Here is a 20,919-nt window from a genome sequence, read left to right as displayed (position 1 = left end):
ACCAGGAACTTAGAGTCTCATGATTCTGGAGTCTAAAAATCCAAGTTCAAGGTGTCAGCAGGGTGGTTCCTTCGGAGGGCTGTGAGGGAGATCCATGCCTCCCTCTTAGCATCTGGTGGTTTGGTGGTGATCTCTGGGGTTTCTTCACGTGCAGAAGCATCACCTCAATGTTTGCCTTTAGCTTCACATGGCATTTTCCCAGTACGCGCATCTGTCTCTGTGTCAAAACATGCCCCATTTTTTGGGGGTGGTTATGAGATGGACTTCTGGTAAAAACCAGAAAACCTGCCAGACAAATTCAAAAAGAACTTAACACTCATAATTTGCCCTTATTATAAGAATACGATTATTTTAGATGAGGGCCCACCCTAATGACCTCATCTTAACTTGATCACCTGTGAGGAACCTATTTCCAAATAAGACCACATTCACAGGTACAGGAGAGGAGGACTTTAACTTTTTTTTTCCCTCAGGAGAGGCAGGGGACACTGTTCAACCCATGACCAAGAGTGAGTAACAATTCTGAGTCAGAGCCCACAGGTTCATTCTGTCTCTCTTTTTTTTTTTAAGAGATGGGATCTTGCTCTATTGCCCAGGCTGCAGTGCAGCAGCATGATCACAGCTCACTGTAGCCCCAAACTCCCAGGCTCAAGCAATTCTCCTGCCTCACCCTCCCAAGTAGCTGGGACTACAGGCTAATCTTTTTTTTTTGAGACAGAGTTTCGCTTTTGTTGCTCAGGCTATAGTGCAATAGCACGATCTTGGCTCACTGCAACCTTCAACTCCTGGTTCAAGCAATTCTCCTACCTCAGCCCCCCAGCAGCTGGAATTACAGGCATGTGCCACCATGCCTAGCTAATTTTTTGTATTTTTAGTAGAGACAGGGTTTCTCCATGTTGGTCAGGCTGGTCTCAAACTCCCAACCTCAGGTGATCTGCCCACCTCAGCCTCCCAAAGTGCTGGGATTACAGGCATGAGCCACCGCACCTGGCCTACAGGCTAATTTTTTTTTAATTAAAACTTTTTGTAGAGACAGAGGTCTGGCTATGTTGCCCTGGTTGGTCTCAGACTCCAGTCCTCAAGCAATCCTCCTGATTCAGCCTCCCAAAGCACTGGGACTATAGAGGTGTGAGCATCTGCTCCCAGCCTCTGTTTCTAATTCTCTCAGAGCAGAGCACTCAGAATACTGGGAAGGGAACATCCAAGCCTGCCTTTATCATCAAACACAGATAGTTCTAGTCTGGTGGTTCTCAAGCCCCGCCACCACATTAGCCCGGCCTGTAGATCCTAAAGACAAAATGAGACAAAACCAAACAACCATGCTGGGGTGAGGAAGACAGGTCAGTGGGACTCAGCCACCACTTTCTTTCAGGTGCAGCTGAGAAGGAAACCCACTGTACTAGACTAAACACACAAACTATCCGTGTGGTTTTTCCTGGTCTAGCCTGAGAGGCATTTCTTGTTTGGGGGCTTACAGTGTTACTTGGGATGTTTAAACAACTCTTAAAAAATTAAACTGACCTCTTACGTAGAATTCTATAAAGCACATAGAATGTTAAAAACCTCCAGATGGTTGAGATTAAGGAAAAATCATATGCTCTCCTAAACGATGCAGCCATTCATCTACTTTGGGTAGCACCAACTCTCGCCCAAATGGAGAAGTGGAGGCGGGGGGTTTCGATCTCTCATAGTTGTAACTGCCTTGAGATCCAAGAGGAAAGATTTTATAGGCCATGAAGACACCGCTACTGGCTGTGTTCGTGGTGGCTAGCAAGATACTCTAGGGGTATGTATACTCAATGTGCCTTGCTGGTTCAGTGTGGACATGGTATTATTGGTGCCTCGTGTTTCAGTTGGAGAGATAAGCTGGCATATGAGGGAATATGCAGACACCAGGAGAGAAATGAGCAATCCATGGGCCCAGGTTTTTTAGTAGAAAAGAGAGCAGGCACACTGGTAATCATAACAGGGAACACTTACATGAGTATATCATGCATCTGATAGTTAACTGTAGCGATGTCCTTAATACTTCTAAATTTTTATGCCAATTTTCTATCCACCAAAATCCAATTTCGAATACCCAGCTACTTGAGTGACCAAATACTTCTCTGTGTTTTAGAAATATGAACACGAAGTAGTTTCTTTGGAAATTAAATACATTCCTATCAAGGATATTTATTAAAGAGACTGGAAGGACAAAAGTCACTTACATTGGCAGTTCATTCTTTGCTACCTGAGAACAAATTCTAAGAAATAGCAACTAACAGGCATACCGGCCCTATAAAGGAACTGTGAAATTACTCATTCAGATAAAATTCAGTTTTCTCATTTCAGAGGGAATTGGGGGAGGAGGTGTCGAAGAAAATTGGATAGTCAATAAGGACTAACTACATGGCTAATCGCAAAGATTACAAATCCCAGGGATGTAAACGATACCTACAGCCCTACCATCTTCAGAAAACATTTAAAATAATAAAAACGATAATTTATCCATTGCCACAAGTTTGACCTCTTACCCTGGTCCTATCAGAGTGGGTCCAGCAGAAAGGGGAGGAAGGTCTAAATTTTGCCTGGGTGATGTGAGGTTAGGGACTGAGGACCCTCTTCTGCCAAAAAGTTAATCTCCAGTATTTATTTGGGTGCAAACGAAAGTAGAATAATGGGGAAGGAGGTCCTTCATGTAAGAGAAACTCAAAAGCTTTACAGACTGAATTAGGTGTAATCCTTATGGGATCCCTAACAGCTCATAAATAACTTTTAATGAGATTTCCAGCGAGTAAAATAGCTCGTGGGGGAAAAAGTATTCTTTTTTATTTTTGTTATTTTGTTTTCAATAAAGCACATGCTTCATATCGTTGTTTTCCAAACCCATAACCAAAAGAAGGGAAACCGTTTCAATAAGAAGAGATTAGTACTGAAAATATTTAATTAACTGATAGGGACAGGAAATGCTTGAATATGTCATTGAAAATACTTGACATTGACCACTAATCTACGGAAACTTATAGAGCTGAGTCTAAAGCATGTTCCGGAGTTAAGCAGAGAAATAAATCAAGGTTTGCAAATGTCATTTAAGTTTTCACCTGTCCCACGATTCAAAATTATTGGCTTCCCAATGAAAAGCATATGTTGTGTCCCATGCCTGGGGAGTAGTAATGAAGTGAGGCAGACACTCTCCAGCGCTCCCTCCCATGGTGCCCCTCTTTATTTCCCATCAAGTGAAAATAATTACTGTATCCTTAAGGGAGCGCTTCCCTGCGTCTGGTCTGCCGATAAGGGCTGCCATGCTGGCTCCTCCAGCCCTGCCCCTCTTCCTTAAGGGACCGTGGTTTGATTTATGAGAAAATAGTTGGCAAATTGCGATGTCCATCTTGATGGATGACATCATTTGGACCATTTTGCTGATCACGTATGACTATCTTTTTTTGTTTAGCCTGGTTGCAATTGATCTGCTTCTCCAACAGCTAAAGGTGGGGCGGGGGCGGGAATAGTAATTGCCTTTTCTTGGAGAGGTCACCAAGCAGAAAGAGCTCTGGCCTTTTGTTCCCTAGAAGCTCACCAGTGATGTTCAAGTCCTTTACAAAGAGCTCTCATAGGCATTATCTTACAGCATCCGAACAAAGGCTCTCAAAAGTAGACAAGACAGGTATAGTTCTCCTTACCGGGAAGAGAAAGTGAAGTTCAGAGATACTGAGTGCATTACCCCAGGTCACACAGCTAGTCAAAATCAGGAGTTCAAATCTTGGTCTTTTGACTCCAAGCAAATTCTCTTTTCTCTTTTCATTGTTTCTTGGTGGAACAAGAACATACATTTAGGGACAAAGTCAAACTCCCTCTGTCATAGGCTATTCAGTCCCGCTCCATCCCGAGTTTCTGGGAGCTTCCTAACCGATCTCCAGGCCCCTGATATCTCCCTTCCCATCTTTCCTCCTAGCCACCACAGCATTCTAACCCTACAACACAAATCCAGCTACGTCACTATCCTGTCAACGTTCAGTGTCTTCTTATCCCCCAACACCTGCCTCTCAGAACTTTCCACCTTACCCTCTCTAACAGGAAGGTTGTGGAGGTGTGAACAGAACCCAAAGTGGTCTACTTTGAATTTTGTCATCTCATGCCTTATATCTCATTTTAATAGGGACTTGGCATTATATTCAATATATTCTTGTTTGCTTTCACTTAAAAACAATGATTTCAATCTAATCTTTAATTAAAATTAATGCCCAGGAAAGCAGCCTCGTCTTTATTTCATGGCTTTGGGTTCTCCTTAGTATACCTCCTAGTTTTGAGTACTGCTAGTCTATATCCTGGGTCCCAAGGGATCAGGTCTAGGGCCTTAGCATTGACTATAAGGCCCTCATTCAGTCACCTTACCTTTCTCCTAGCGTCACTTCTACCACTCACACCCTGACCTCTTACACTGCAGCCACGTTGATCTCTCATGCCTCCGTGCCTTTGCATGATCCTCCCTCAGCCCGAAAGTCTCTTCTGCTTTATCTTGAAACTCCCAGCAGCATGCATGGCACCCCTCAGTGAACCTTCCCTTGTGCTCCCCACTATGGCTCTATCACCTGCACCCCATTCCCAGTAGCAGTTAACCCTTTGGATCCTAGTCATCTACAAGAATGTCTGTCTTTTCCCACTCAACTAAGTCCTCTTACCCACGATCTTCATAACTACCAGAGCCCAGTATACTTGGCATAAACTAGGTACTAAATAAGTGCTCGTAAAAAAAATAAAAACTATTAACATATTTCCACTAGGAGATTCGTTTTTAGATGCTAGCCTAATCTCAGTTGCTTACACTGTACAGTTTATAAGAGCTTTTATACATTTTTTAAAATTCTACCATGTGCATTTTTTATGCATGCCAGGTGCAAGATCTCATTGGATTTTCATGATCTCATTCTTCTTCAGAAAAGCAGGTAGAGTAGCACCTCATTCTCTTGCCATAACTTGGAGGTAAAACCCAGTTCCTGAAGTTCAAATGCCTGCATTCGGATCACCCTCTCATTGCTATCTCTGCTTGAGCTCAGTTTCCTCATCTGTAAAAGAGGATGATAATGGTACTAATACTGTGTCAGTGAAGGCAGTGAGCGCTAGAAATGATGGCCTAAGCCAGGAATTGGCGAACTATGGCCCGTGGGCCAAACCCAGCCCAACACCTGTCTTTGTGTGGCCTGGGAGATAAGAATGGTTTTTATCATCTTAAGTGATTTTCAAAAATCAAGAGAGTAATCATATGTTGTGACCCATGATCATTATATAAAATTCAAATTCCAGTGCCTATAAATAAAGTTTTATTGAGAAATAGCCCTGCCCATTTATTTACATATTGTCTGACACTGTTTCTTCTGAGCCACTACAACAGAGCTGAGTTCCTATGACAGAGACCAATCAGCCCACCGAGCTTAACATGCTTACTGTCTGACCTTTTGCTGACCCCTGACCTATGGTCAAGTCCTAGCTCTACCCTTCAACAGCTCCGGGACCTTGGGAAGACTGGGTAACCTCTCTATGCCAGTTTCTTCCTCTGTGAAGGTGAGATAATAATGCCTCCTAGGGCTTTATGAGATTAAGTGAGGTAACATACTTATAGCACTTGGTAAGGACCCAGTACTGTGAATGTTAGCTAATGTTACTAAGTACCTTCCCAGAGGGCCAGAATTTGCCAAGTAGTGGAATAGGGGTGGGAAGGACATACCAGTGCCAGCTGTGTGGATGGTTCCAACCTGATGTAATTGGAGAGGCTGAGAGGCAGGATGAGAGCCAAATGGAGCTGAAGAGAAAGCCAGGGACCAAGGTGCAATCTCCCAGGAGAGCCTAAGAGGACACCTTTCCAAAGGGCCTGGCCAGGACCCACGCTGAGTCTCAGAGTTGAGTTCCCAGTTGGGTTTAGAGGGGACCAAGTCGGAAGTCAGTGAGGAACAAGCCAAGAGTGGGGATAGGGGGCTGTGGAAGATTTCCCAGGACCCAGACAGCACACCACAGGAGGACGGGTTTAAAGGGACAGGATTGTCATTCCCATTTACTCGTGAGGACCCAGAAGCTCTGAGTAATCAAGTGGCTTGCCCAAGAGAATACAACTAGTAAAAGTGACTAAATGCAAAATACCAGATGCCCAGACCTGGGCTTCTCCCTCCACTTTACCCTGCTGACTTTGCTACCTGATGTTTGAGGTTGAAACATTTTTGTGAATCTTAGGAACTACACCATTGAGTCTAAGGGAAACAGTATGTCTCTGCTCTGCTGTTTTACTTTTCCCAAGAACAGAGAGCACTAATTTTCTTAAAACCATCGAGTATGAATTAAGTGTATTTCTCCCTTTTTGCAGTTAGATTCCTCGTTGCTGAAGGTAGCAGGAACATGCTCCACAGGCTCGGATTTTCAGCGAGGTCTCTGACAGGGGTCTGTAGCCTACAGGCGCGTTTTTCTCCATAGTTCAATGACAACCCTGCAAATGGCAAACTGTTTATGATTTGAGAGCTGCAAGGATCCAAGCTGCATTGAAAGGAGAAGGAAGGAAAAAAGCATGCTAAGAAAAGCAACAAGTAATTCAAAGACCTAGGGCAAACATAAATGTATAGATTTCAATAGACACTTGATAGAAATGTCTTTATAACATCTACATGTCTTTGCAAGAAGGCTCCCGATCCACGGGCTTCTTTTATTTATTATTCCTAACATATGTGATTGCCACAGAAACACACTCTCCAAGGGCAGGGTGGAAGGAAATTCCGCTTTAGAGCCCGGTGACCCAAAATGTTTGAGCTGCCCTGTTGAAAGCGAGGATTCTTGTTTATTTGACGATTTTTCTCTCTTGAATGTTGTATTTAAACAAGTGTCTCCTTCTGGTCCAGTGTTTCTTCAAATGTATTTATAGAAGAACTTTTCCTTTCCCCTTCTAATCTGTTTTTCATATTTTGGTGAAAAGGATGATATATAAAATTTTACAAGGGTTTTGCTTTCTTTACATGTCTTAAATGTGGGCATCTGGTGTTCTCATTAAGCAAGACATGTCCATTCAAAGACTCACCACATCTTTAATTCATGCTAAAGAGCAGTGCTGTGACTTGAAGAGTACACTGTCTCCCAGTGTCTTTTAGAAAGTTAAAAAAAAAAAAGAAAGAAAGAAAACTATCCGGCATTCTTTGGTTAATTTCATTCTGCCTATATCTTTCATTTCCAAAGTTTCCCTCTGCTATCTTTTTTCCCCAATGGTAGAATACATAGCATTATTGTTTTCTGGACTCTGCCAAAAGCATGCTTTTTTATGCTACAAACTTCTAAGACCCATCTAAATTTTAGGCTTTGGGGCTAAGGAAAGAGACAGGAAAAAGAGAAAGGAGAGAGGAGAGAAGAGAAGAGAAGAAAGAAGAGAGAAGAGAGAGAGAGAGCAGGCGCACTGCACACACACACACACACACACACACACACACACACACACACACAGTTTCTCATTACGCATTACAATGAGCCCTCGAAATACTATATTCCTGCTGAGAGCACCTCAGAGTTGGCCAGACTTTGGAACACTGGAATTAGAGTTAAAATCTCCTGAAAGTGATATAAACCAAAAGATTGGCTCAGTTTCTGTGATGTCATCAACACATTTAACTATGTGAGATAAATGTTTGGATAGGATGCATGGAAAACACACACACACACACACACACACGCACATGCGCGCATGTAAAATGCAGTAGTACAATAACAGGCCAAGAAATTAATGCCAATTTCGCAATTTTCACCTAAAGAAGTTTTGTCTATAAACCACTGATGATGCTTTTCCTGTTGCCGTTGGTAATAATAATGACAAAAGCTTAAAATAGAAATAGGAGTTTGGACAGAAAATATCATTGTTCCTCATTTGATTTGCATAGGGATGGTTCCTTCAAACAAGACTTTGAATAATTTGTATTTTTCTAATATGCTGCTACTACAAGTTTCTCCTCAAAATTTCCCAGCACATTAGAGAGTCACTTACTTATAGAAATCCATTTAAATTGACAAGCTGATGAATGACCTGTCCAGGTAATATAGATGACTATGGGTAAACATATTGGGTGCAATGTATTTTAATGATGTCTACACAGTCAGATGTTGGTACACCAGGTTGGGAAGGGCCTGTTGAAATTGAACCTGCTTGTTTTCTTCAAGCTCATTCCCAGTAATTTATGAGTCCAAAGTTTGAGTCTGCAAGTTTGTTTCCTGTTGTTTGCCCTCCCTTGGAGTTGAGTTGCAACTCTGTTCCATTAGGCTGGCAAACCAGTTGCCTCAAATGTAGTGATTATTGTAGGCTGTATTTCTTAATAGGAGTTGGGTCACCCCAAATCAAAGTGAATCAGTCATTCTCCTGATACCTCTGAACCTCACATGATATCGGGTGTTTTGGTCCTAAGGACAGTCCTTAGAAAAGCAAATAGTGTACTCGGTCAATTAGAAATTAGGTGATGCAACATTATAGCATTATTTATGCTGTATTTTAGCTCAAAGTGTGTAGCTCAAAGTATATAGCATCACTTATGCTATATTTTAGCTCAAAGTACATAACTAAATTTATCAAGACTTTAGATATGGCATCCAGCTTCCAAGAAATATGGGGGATAGAGGAACAAGCTAAACAATACCACAAGGAATCAAGCAGACAAATCTTAATTGGAAGACATTCTACAGAACCTCTGGCCTGCCCTCTTCAAAAAGTCAGTGACATCAAAAAGCAGGGTATTAGATTAAAAAGATTAGAAATCCATAATAACTAAATGAAATGTAAAATACTTCTTTATATACTTGTTTGCACAAGCCCCTATAATTAACACTTGGGGATCAGCTGGGGACATTTTTTTTTTTTTTTTATTTTTGTGAACACATAGTAGGTACATATATGTGTGGGGTATATGAGATGTTTTGATACAGGTATGCAGTGTGAAATAATCACATCATGGAGAATGGGGTATCCATCCCTCAAGCACTGATCTTTTATTACAAACAATCCAATTACACTCTTAGTTATTTTTAAATGTACAACTATTATTGACTATAGTTACACTGTTATGTGGCAAAACAGTATGTCTTATTCATTCTTTCTACTTATTATTTTGTACCTATTAACGTTACCTGGTCCCTGACCCCCCTCCACCCACCCACCTGCCTACTACCCTTCCCAGCCTCTGGTAACCATCATTCTACTCTTTATATCTATTAGTTCCATCTTTTTGGTTTTGAGATCCCACAAATAAGGGAGAACATGTGAAGTTTGTCTTTCCATGCCTGGCTTATCTCACTTAACATGATGGTCTTCAGTTTCATCCATGTTGTTGAAATGACAGGATCAGGATCCATTCTTTTTTATTGTTGAATAGTATTTCATTGTGTATATGTACCACATTTATCCACTTATCTGCTGATGGACACTTAGGTGGCTTCCAAATACTGACCACTGTGAACAGTGCTGCAACAAACATGGGAGTGCAGATATCTCTTCACTACACGGATTTCCTCTCTTTGGGGTGTATACCCAGCAGTGGGATTGCTGGATCATATGATGGCTCCATTTTTAGCTTTTTGAGGAACCTCCAAACTGGAGAGGAGCATGTATTAGTTTAGGGAAAAAGCATGTATTAGTTTCCTACTACTGTTATAACAAATTACTGCGAACTTGGTGGCTTACGACAACACAAATTTATCTTCTGGTTCTGAAAGTGAGAAGTTTCACTGGGCCTCTTCTGGAAGTTCCAGGGGAGACTCCATTTTCTGGTGTTTTCCAGCTTCTAAGGACCACCTGCATTCCTTGGCTCACAGCTCCAAGTCACTCTGACCTCTGCTCTATCATCACACATCCATCTTTCCCTCTGCTTCCATCATCACCTCACTTTCTCCAACTCTGACCCTCCTGGCTCCCTCTTATATGGACCCTTGTGGTTCCTTTCAACCCACAAGATAATCCAGATTATCTCCCTATCTTGAGATCCTTAACTTAATCGTGTTTTTAGAGTCCCTTTTACCAGGTAAGATAACATATTCGCAGGTTCTGGGGATTAGAAAGCGGACATCTTCTGGGAATGGGGGAAGGGGACATTGTTTGGCCTACCATGGTGGAAATATGCTTTCTTCACCTCTAGACTTCCATTTGTCCATATTTTCTGATTTTATGCATTGCCTGTTGAGTGGATCTTTAACATGAAAATAAAACGGTATATTTTTCCTGCCTGGGACCTCTGCATTTCTCCCCCTGGTGAGCCTCAACTTGCAGAGGACAAAGAAGACTCTCTGGCAGATGAAGACCCAACTCCACAGGGAAAGGCATAGACACAGGAGGTGCCACTAACCCCCTCTGGATCCAGCATCAGGCATCAGGATGCCTTGTCCCACATTTAATCCTTTCAACAATAACACCAGTGCCAGCCACCATCATTCATTGTAGGCTTCATGTGTGCCATGCCCTGTGTTCGAAGAATTATCTGTGGAAACCCGTCTTAATGCCGAAGTATGTATTTGAGGCCCATTTTATAAAAGAGGACCCTGAAGCTCAGATGGGTGAAAGAACTTGCCCAAGGCCACAACTTGTTTGGTGCACAGTAAGTCCCAAACCTGGAGCCTGAGCTCTCAACCCTGAGCTTTCTCACTAAAGGAATCAGAAATGGGTAAGACATTCCTCCTTAACCAGAAGCAGGGGATCTGCTTCTCCTGAAGCTAAAACTCAGAGAGTATAGGCTGGAAGAGGCCTTCACAATCACCAAGTCCAAACTTTTCATTGTACCGATGAGCAAATAAATGTCTAAGCCAATGCAGTGAGTCAGAAGCAGGACCAGGAACAGGGCTCAGGGACCCTGGCTCCTGACCCAACCAGGTATCTTTCTACTTAACAATAGGCTTCCTTTTTTTTTTCCACATCACTTAATTTTTCATCCTCTGGATGCCAGAAAAATAATCCTTTGTCCAAATATAAAAGGGAAAATAAAGAAATGAGATCGTTTGGGATTGTGTCAACACTTACACGCATAGCTCTAGGAAAAGCAGTTTGAGGTAAGCTTAGCTCTTGATTACTTCCAGTTGAAGGGAAGGCAATGTTTGCACAGGAGCTAAATCCCTGGTTGCCATCCTGGTTCTGGTGCCTCTTACACTTAAAGGACCCAGCGTTTTCCCAGGAGACTAAAGCACTCTACTGCCCATGGATTACAGGCCATTTCTGCCCCATCTTTCATCCCTTTTAATCTAAAGCAGTTCCAAAGAGCAGGAAGCTTGGCACTGAGGTGAGGGCAATGGCTTAAGTTTGTAGCAGTGGGTTCATTAGGTTCCTTAATGCCTGTACAGTTGGTTCTGGCTTGTCTCACCAGATGTGTGGCACAAACCCAGGGAGCAGGAGTCCCAAACTCACTTGATGTCAAGATGTCCCTTGGGGATCGATAAGGCATCCCTTCAGCTGGATGTGGTGCCTGCCCCAATTTTGCTATGACCCCCTGTAAGCCTCAGCCTTGCTCAGGACCTTAATATGAATCTATCTGCAGTGGACTATTGTAAATAGCCCCCCAGTTGGTCTCCCTGCCTTTATCTTCCCTTGCCCCTCTGTTCACCCTGACCTCCATAAAGCCAGAGCATCATCCTGAAGTCCAGTGCTGACCAAGATTCCCTCCTTTGAAAACTCTTAATGGCTCCCTCTTGCCAACAGGATAAAATGACTGATGGTTTCTCCGTGCTCCCAGCCCAGACCTATCACAATGGGTGGCTCATGTATCTCTCTGGCTGCCCTGCTGCCCATGCCCTATGAAGTCAACACTGCTGCTGGTTCCCATGGCGTGGTCAATGTGACTTCCAGTGGTCATGGTCCTGAGATGATATTGCAGATCTTGACGGTATTTGATGCGAGGGTATCAGTGTCAATGCCCCAGCCCACTGAACACAGCCAGAGTCTGTACCAATGCCTCTGATGTTAAGGGTGGTACCAATGACCCATTCTCCTGAGGCTACTAAATCCTTCAGTACCAAGGCCACTGACATCTTGTGTGATAAGTATCTTCTCTGTTAGCTTCCACAGAGCTCCCACATCTGGGGACACAGGATAAGGTTTGGGGGCAGAATGAAAAGGCTACCTAAATGAAAGAACCCCGCTCCTACTCCAGCACTGCTCCACTGGCCCTAACTCATGGCTCTCACTACCTCTTTCCTAGGACAAGCTCTTAACCAGGCAGCTCCTCACTTCCCCGTGGCAACAGACTTTGAGAGTGAAAAACCCACTGGCCTCCCAGCAGGTCGAGACATGCCTGAGTCTAGAGCAAATACTTTCTGATCAATTCCATTCTATAATATAAACCAGGAACTAATTTATTGATAAAAATATGACTAAATTACATGTATTCAGGACACCAGAGAAGATAAGTTCCTTCTTTAAGACCATGGTTCTTAATTTTTCTTTAGTGTACTTGATGCTTTTTCATTTTTAGCTAGTAGCAGGTGTCAAAAGTATGAGACGTGTGAGCGAAAGCTTAAAATTGAGAAGCTTCTCTCAAGTAACTTAATTATATTCCTCAGCTCTGGAAAAACCTCTCTTATTCCATTTTCAGGAAAGAGTTCTGGGGTTCTGCAGAGACATACCTTGACTAACGCTCTTCTTCATTTTACAAATGAAGAAAAGACCCACTAGGAAGACTAAGAAATTTTCCAAGAGTTTCTAGAGCCCAGATCTTCATCTTCCCTTACCAGGACACATACCCTCTGCTCTCGTTCTGTTAAATAGTCATGTCCCATCAAACAAAAATCCACTAGCGAGGAAAGGCTGCTGCCACCACCTGCAGCTCCATGCAGTTCGTGTTGTCAGGCTTTACAAATGATGTTAAAAAATCAGAGCTTGGTGAAAAGTCTTTCTTTTCAGACATTTTATGTGGAAAAAAGAAGAAGAAAAACACAACCAGATCATTTTCAAAAATCACTTACAATCAGCTGGAAGGTATTCGGTGAACTTTGTTTTACAGCATTTTGTGGCCAGTTACAAATTTGGGTCATGGCCTGCAATCAATCTCTGCTGGGAACTTTCACTGAGGCTATCAGGGGAATTCGAAATAAAATGTTAGAGGCAGGATCAAGAATGCACAGATGATCTGGAGACAAGTCTGACTGGCTTTCTGGATGCGTGATGAAAGAACAGCTGGATAACTCCGGTACAGCCCAGAACCAGGTTCTCATCCAATGTCACTTACAATTAAACCTCCACCTCTGATGGCAGAGAGGTTTTATGACTTCAGCACTGAGACCAAATCATCGCTCTGTGATTATTTTATTGGCTGCAAGGTGCATAAAATAATGGTTACAACATGAAACAATACTTCGTCTGAGACAATAGAGACCAACAGCCAAGGCTGAAGAGCGTTCTATGTCTTATTGGCAAGGACACACCCTCTTTGCCTGGGAAACTTTGCAAGTTTCTAAAGGAATGAGTGCAGTTCCCCCAAAAGCTGGTGAGTGAAAATAACTCTCTTTAATAAATACTCATCTTTGTTTAAAAAAAAACCTGGCTTTCAGCTCCAAAATGCAGGCAGAAGGAAGGACTAGGAGCACCATTTTAGTCTTCTTTGGAGAACTACAAAGATGTTTGAAGTTCTTCCCAGAAGCAAGCTATTAAATGTGGAACTCATTCTCTCCCCCGGAGCCTTTCTTTGAGAGGAGTTGCACAACAACCAAAATTCAAGATCACATTCAAACTGCCAAGGTTTCCCCAGGACTTTCATGCAGTCACCTCCTAAAACCCCAAATCCCATGGAGGAATACTTCATCTGAAATATGGAGATCCCTGTTGATATTTGATTCAGTAAGCAACCCCTTCCATTTTTTAGAAGAAAATGAAGCTTTAAAACTAGTGGGAAAAGTAGTCTGGATTCTTATCTTTGATCCCTAGAGAGGTGCTAGTTAGATAATAATATAATCGTTCTAACCACAAGAAATAGCCTCCATGTATGGAATCCTTATATATGCTAGGCTGTGAGCTAAGGGCTTTACATTAAATAACTCATTTAATCCTTACAAGAACAGTAAAAATTAGATGATACTACTATCCTTACAAGTAAAGAAACTGAAGTTTAGAGAGGTTATGTAACTCACCAAGATCGCACAGCAGTTAAGTAATAGAGCTGGGCTTTGAACCTACTCAGTGCAGCTCTCAATCCTGTCCTTAGAACTATGACCCTCTCCAAATCTGAGAAGGGAGGGAGGGACTGTAGTAAGACTTTGGAGGACTGAGAAGAATTTTCATCCAGAGGAAAACAGAGTGCAGCCAGAGTCCTGCTAGGAGACCTCCAACATGGGAAAGTGGGAAGGCAGGTAGGCCCCATCTGGAGAAAGGTTAAGGCAAGAACAAGACTGAGAGCAGAGGAGGGGAAGGGAGGCCAAGTGACCACAGGTGCCTGGAAAGGCCAGAAACATTGGAGCCAGGGAGCAGGGTGTGGCCACCCTACAGAGATGCCTTGCTGGGAAAGGGAGTCACTGCCTCTTCCTCGGACACTCAGGCTGCCCGGCAAAGCTGTCGTGGGACCTAGAACAGTTGAAAAGCAAAGTGTAGAGCCCACCGTTATCCAGGGTGATAGCTGTTGCTATGTTGACTGATGTGATTTTGGATCCTCTGAGAAGATAAGACTAGACATGAGTATGGGGAAAGGACTGTGAAGAAGAAAGGGAGGGCTCTGGAAAAGGCAGGGGAGCCTTCAGACTGCAGTGCAGATCTGACCCCTGGAAAGGAGAGAGGAAGGAAGATCGGGTAGGAAGCCTCAGGCAGCCACCCAGCTCAAAAAATGGTTGGACAGGCTGACCGGGAGGGCCTCAAGCCAAAACTGCCTATTGGAAGAGTCTTAGATCTCTGAAAAAGGAGGCTCTGTGTGTCCCCACACCCAGTCATTGGCTGGGAGCAGCTCACAAGAACCATGGCGTGAGCACAATCTTAGTGGTGGATCCAGAGAGATGGCAGCTGGACCACCAGCCAAGCTATGCTCCTTACAGCAGGAGACGGGAGTGGTGCATGTTTACAATCACCACCACTGACTGTCCTCTAGCTGGCCAAAAAACAGGGTGGAGATACACTGGGTTGTCAAGTGGAGAGGTTAACAGCACCTATCCCATACTGTCAGCACGAAGATCAAGTGTGTACATGTGTATCAGCCCCTAGCACAGTGCCTGGCACCCAAAACATCCTAAGGGAAGAGTAGTTGTCATGTTATCAAACAATTTAGAGAGAAGAGAGGTCTTCACAGTTACGTTGTGGGATGATTAGCTACCTTCTCCCAGGTTAGATTCTCGAAGCATCTAGAAACTCCATGTCCCTCCCCTCCCTTTCCCTCTTCTCTACCAAGACCGAGACAAGGAGAGAGCCAGGGTAAGTTACCTGATGCTCCTTCAAGAACTCACACCTCCCCTCTTTGCCCACAGAGCGTACCTGGTCTAGAGCAGATAGAGAAATCAATCCACCTTTTGCTTTGCCCTCAACCTGCTGTTTAGAAAGTCAAGCCACCCTCCCTTTGGAGCAGAATTCCTCCTCTAAATGTAAGTTGAACTCTCCCAATCTTTTGAGATAAAGACCAGCTTCTGAGCAAAAAACGGTTTTGATTATGAAATGAAAGTTGACAGTCAGCTCGTGAGATACAGTTTGGGGTACTACGGAAGGGGTCCGGGAGGCCTCAGGCCAGCCCTATTGATTAGCAAGCTAAAGAAAAACAGTCTCATGCTCTGTTGATGCCTTGGGCAATGCCATTCTTGCCCTCCCTGGTAACCATTTCATTTAATTATTTTAAGGCAGGGTTTTATGGACTATTTGCCAGACCTCTGCTTTGTTGGGGGCACCTCAGGTTTCAGACATTTACAAGAGTTGACCCTAGTTAAGATTCCCTTGTGGAAAATACGTTCAGTCCGGGGAGGAGAGTATGGGATGGAGGAAGTAAGAAACCCCAGGTAGAATGGCACCAAAAGCACCCTTCTGGAAAACACTGAAAACATATTAGAACCACTTTCAAATGATAAAGACACCTGCCCACAGAGACGTCATAAAAGTGGAGGATTCTGTCATTGAAATACGGTAGCCCTATTAGATAGCATCGGAAAGATAGGCATTGGGGGAAATGATGGAAAAGCCTGCCTTCCTGTCCTCAAATGAGAAAGAGCCCAATTTTCTGGTATTTGAGAATGAGTAATATTTAAAGGTTTAGGAAAAATTAGTCAAATGTACCTTGATTATAAACACATGTACCCATTTCATCTGGCTATTTTAAAATGTGGGTTTTAACCAGCTGCCATTAATAGCAAGTGCACTGCATGTCTGTTCTTCTCTCTTCTTGTAATAGACACAGCAGAAGGAAAGAAATATTTAGCCATTGTGGATCTCTTTCCAGAGCAGGAAGAATTATTGAATATAAATTGAATCTTCCTATCTCATGAAACAAATGAAACCTTCTAAATTAAATAAAAGGAAAATTAACAATCAGGATTAGGTAAAAAGCATTACATTTCCTCAGGGCTCAAGTTACAAAGATATGTTTTTGTAAAAGAAAGAAAGGTCAGTTACCACTATTAAACTTGTATATTGTTTTATACTAAGTCCTTTCAGTGGCCTCTCTGAGGGACCGTTTAGTTTGTATTACACTCTAATAAACTCCAGGTGTACAGGACAAACTGAATAATCAGAACCCGATGGTCCAAACTAGTTAAAAATAATGTGGTACATTCCTGGTTCTCTGCATTTAATTTATTGTTAATCATTGTTATTACTTACATTTATTGGGTAGTTTTCCCAGATTTATTAGGCACTACATTTAACAGTGTTATCGCTTGTAACTGACCATTGGTGGAATCGAAAACATATTTTTGTAAAGTCTCTTACCCTAATTAGTAAGTCGTTTCCCTTTGAGACTAAACAGACCCCAAAAATGACTGTGTTATTTTCCCCCTGGGTCAAGGGGGAACTCTGCTGCAAAAACCCACCTTTGCCAAAACCACCTGTTGGACGATAAGGGAAGGGGTATTATTTCAGAGACACTGAGATGACCTTTCCATTCAAAGCAGAAAAAATGAGGGACTTACAGTCTGTATGTCAGGAGTAGTCTCTTGTCTCAGTGGAATGGGTGGCTTCCGAGAGTGAGGCTTCTAGGATACCAAGGAAGCACAGGTGGGGAACCTGTTCCTCCACCTGCCTGGAATTCCTTTATCCGGAAGCAAACCTTTGGGTAAATAGGAGAAGTAATCATTTCACTAAAATTCACACTCAGCTGTTAATGAGCTCCCATTCCTTGGTATACAGTGCAGTGGTGTACATTAGGAAGTATTTGCTGAACAGGAAAATGGATGCCAATTTCTATGCCTTTGCCTTTAGTTGGAGCATTTGGGGTTGATGGGCAGGTCCCCTGGAGTGAGAGACAAGAGTCTTGGGTTCTAGTCCCCATTCTGCTGAGTGACCATGGACAAGTTGCTGGCTTTCCTGGGAAACCAAGTTTGCACCTCTCTAAAATGAGATAATGGGGTGCTTGACTAATTTCATTTAGGGGCCAATTTCTCACCCCTCTCTGAACCCATGTTTTTTGTCAGGTGACTTTGCAATTTCTCTCCCTAAAGAGGAGTCCATTTCGCCATTCCCTGAATCTGGGCTGGTCTTTCAACTTCCTTTGGTCAACAGAATGCAGCCGGAGCAACAATCTACCAGTTCTAAGTTGAGAGGCTTTGAGGTTTCCACTTTATCTCTAACCCAGCATCCTGGGAAATGAGAGACACATGGAGCAAAGCTGAGTCACCCTGGTCTCCCCGGCCAAGGTCAGCCTTGGTCGGCCAAGTGACCCCCAGATACATAAATGAGTTCAGCCAAGATCAGCAGTGCTGCTGACCCCAAACACAGGAGCAATAAATGCTTGTTTTTGTGTGTCACTGAACTTTCGTGGCTGTTTGTCAGACAGCATTATTGTGACAATATGTAACAGCATCCATATGATGCTGTTAGATGATCTCTAAGGCTCGTTCTAGCTCCAAATTCCAGCATTACTTAGAACATATTCCAATATATAGACAAATATCCAGCCTTAAGTGTATCCCCCATGAGGCATGGGTGAGTCTCTTACCCTCCCTCGGCCTGTTTTAAACAGCGAATAGTCACTCTTGTCCCTCCCTGCATACTTCCTAGCCTGGGCCCCTCACAGGGGTATTTTCAAAGACAAAGAAAACAGCCAATGTGGAATCACTTTGAACCATTCAAAAAGCTGACTCCATATTGTTAGATAATTCTTAGTCACACTAATGCTACATCTTCTTAGGGATCTCATTAGAAAGCCTCCTAAGGTGCATCACTTAGAAGACTAGCAAAAATTTAAGTAGATGTTGTTTAAAACCCATTTGGGTCTCTTACAAGGTATCCACATTAAATGCTCTGAATCAGTATTTTGTCTCAGAGCCACAAGTTTCATGCCTCTGATGGTATTCCCTTGCTAACTTTATGTTTTTAATCCAAATCATTTTAACCTATGGTTTAGCTACATGGAGCTAAAGGAGAATGTATGATAAATTGAGGGGCCAGGAAATGGAAGACAAAGGAAAGAAGAGAGAAGTTACTCTACTTACTCATCCATTCATTCCAAAAATACAAACAAGTGTCTAATACATCACAGGCCTGTATCTGGCTCTGGGATCCACTCAGGTCCTGCTCTCACGAGGGTTGTGGGGCACATGTTAGAGGAGAGGAAGACATTAAACAATTGCAGGAAGTTAGGAAGCCCAATCATTAATTTGATGCATGATAAATAAAAGGAAAGAATCAAGCGTTTATCCTGGCTTTCTAAAATAAACAGTATCCTTGATTGACTAAACAGAAGTTGACAGAAAGTATCTTTTTAGAAATATCCTAGCTAGGCCGGGCGTGGTGGCTCAAGCCTATAATCCCAGCACTTTGGGAGGCCGAGGCGGGTGGATCACGAGATCAAGAGATCTAGACGATCCTGGTCAACATGGTGAAACCCTGTCTCTACTAAAAATACAAAAAAAATTACCTGGTCATGGCGGTGCGTGCCTGTAATCCCAGCTACTCAGGAGGCTGAGGCAGGAGAATTGCCTGAACCCAGGAGGCGGAGGTTGCGGTGAGCCGAGATCACGCCATTGCACTCCAGCCTGGGTAACAAGAGTGAAACTCCATCTCAAAAAAAGAAAAAAAAAGAAATATCCTAGCTAAGAAAGAAAGAAAATAAATGAGAATGTCACCAGTTTGCAATCCTTACAATGAATGAATGGATCTAGGAGTTGAGATAAACAACTGCTAACATCAAAGAGAAAGACAACCGGATTATAAGCCTCTTGGTGGAGGAACATGCCACCTTCTATAAAGGAGTCTTGCCAGAAGATAAAAATAAAAACTGAAGCTTAATCCAATCAAACATTTAGATCCAACTTTAGAGACAATTTATAGGCAACTTGGAGGATGGGGAACATGTTAAATTATCCCAAGGGGACGCAATCAGCAAAAACTAGACTGTTGGAAGCTCCACTGCAAGGACAATCTGTTTTTCACAAATAAATTGCAAGGAAGGAAAAAGGAGACAGAGGAGGAATCTGTAGATTGACACAAACTTAAAATACATTCTAAAAGAGACAAAACTAAACTAAGGGTCCAGAGATGCGCACTCAGGTAATAAAATGAGGAAGGAGGAAGGTAAGGAAACAAGCAAGAAATTAACAGGAAAGTCAGAGAGCGGTGACTTCCTGAGAGGCACTAGACCTGCAGAGAGCTTCAGGGATGACTGGCAGAATTCAACTTCTTGATCTGAGTAGTCCTGTCAATGCTGTTCACCTTAAAATAATTCACAAAGCTACATTTTATACGTAATTTTCTGTGTCTGCATTATCTTTTACAGGAAAAAGGCAAATATCACAATTGGTATAAGTGCTTCTAAGAAGTTTCCGAAAGTGGGACGACTTAAGCATGTTCCCTACTCTGGAGAAGATGGTTAAGCTAGAAAATGGAAGCAGAGTTCCAGACAGAGGAAATGGTAGGAGCAAAGGCCCTGGGGTGGGGAAGAGCATTGATCAGCACAGTGCCTGCCATAGAACCTGGAGATGAACAGATCTTTCAATAAATGCTTATCACACAGGTGAATAACAGGTAGGACTGAGATTCCTTCACCAGGTGTGCTGCTGGCACAGTTTGTCACAAACTTACTTGCTTTAAACCACACAAATTAATTATCTTACACTTCTGTAGGTGAGTAATTTGACACAATCTCACTAGGCTAAAATCAAGGTGTAAACAGAGCTATGGGTTTTTCTCTGGGAGCTGTAGGAGAGAATCCATTTCCCGGCCTTTTCTGCCTTCTAGAGTCCACCCACATTCCTTCCTTGCGATGACCTTTATCTGTCTTCAAAGCCAGCTGGAAGTGCTGTGTGAGTTCTCACAACGTATCACTCTAACTTTCTCTAATGCCCCACTCTTCTACTCTCAGGGACCCTTGTGATTACACTGGGCCCAACTAGATAATCTCCCTATTTGAAAGTCAGTTGGTTAGCAAATGTAACTCCTTCTGGAACCTTACTTTCCCTTTGCCATGTAGCATAACATAGTCACAGTTTTCAGTGATTAAGATGTGAACATTTTGGGGAGCCATTCTTCTGCCTACCACACTGAGAAAACGTTTATTGAGAAACTATTGTGTGCCAGGGTCTATTTGTGTGCTGAGAATATAGGAGAGAAAGAACAGGTAGATAAAGTCTTTGTGATCAGGGGCTTGCAACTCAGACTAGGAGGTAGTGTAGAAAGAGGTAAGTAAATATACAAATACTCCATATTGACTTGAAATAAAAGTAGGTGGAAGAAGGAAGATAAAACCAGTTATGCCACTGCCTTCAAAGATACTATTTGTAAATTTTCTGCTTACTAACAACTGGAACTAAAACCCAGTATCTCTGTTTATCTGACCCAGA

The 20,919-nt window shown here is 42.8% G+C and overlaps 1 non-coding gene across 1 annotated transcript; it reads right to left on the bottom strand.

Moving 5' to 3' along the window:
• Positions 1 to 257: 257 nt before the first annotated feature.
• Positions 258 to 318, bottom strand: LOC118146554 (U7 small nuclear RNA). Its single transcript, XR_004732410.1, has one exon. It is a non-coding gene; the product is annotated as a U7 small nuclear RNA (small nuclear RNA).
• Between the last annotated feature and the right edge of the window lie 20,601 nt (positions 319 to 20,919).

The sequence above is a fragment of the Callithrix jacchus genome, chromosome 12, assembly GCF_049354715.1.
Source record: "Callithrix jacchus isolate 240 chromosome 12, calJac240_pri, whole genome shotgun sequence".
NCBI classification, from domain to species: domain Eukaryota; kingdom Metazoa; phylum Chordata; class Mammalia; order Primates; family Cebidae; genus Callithrix; species Callithrix jacchus.
This window is presented reverse-complemented; position numbering and strand designations above follow the sequence as displayed.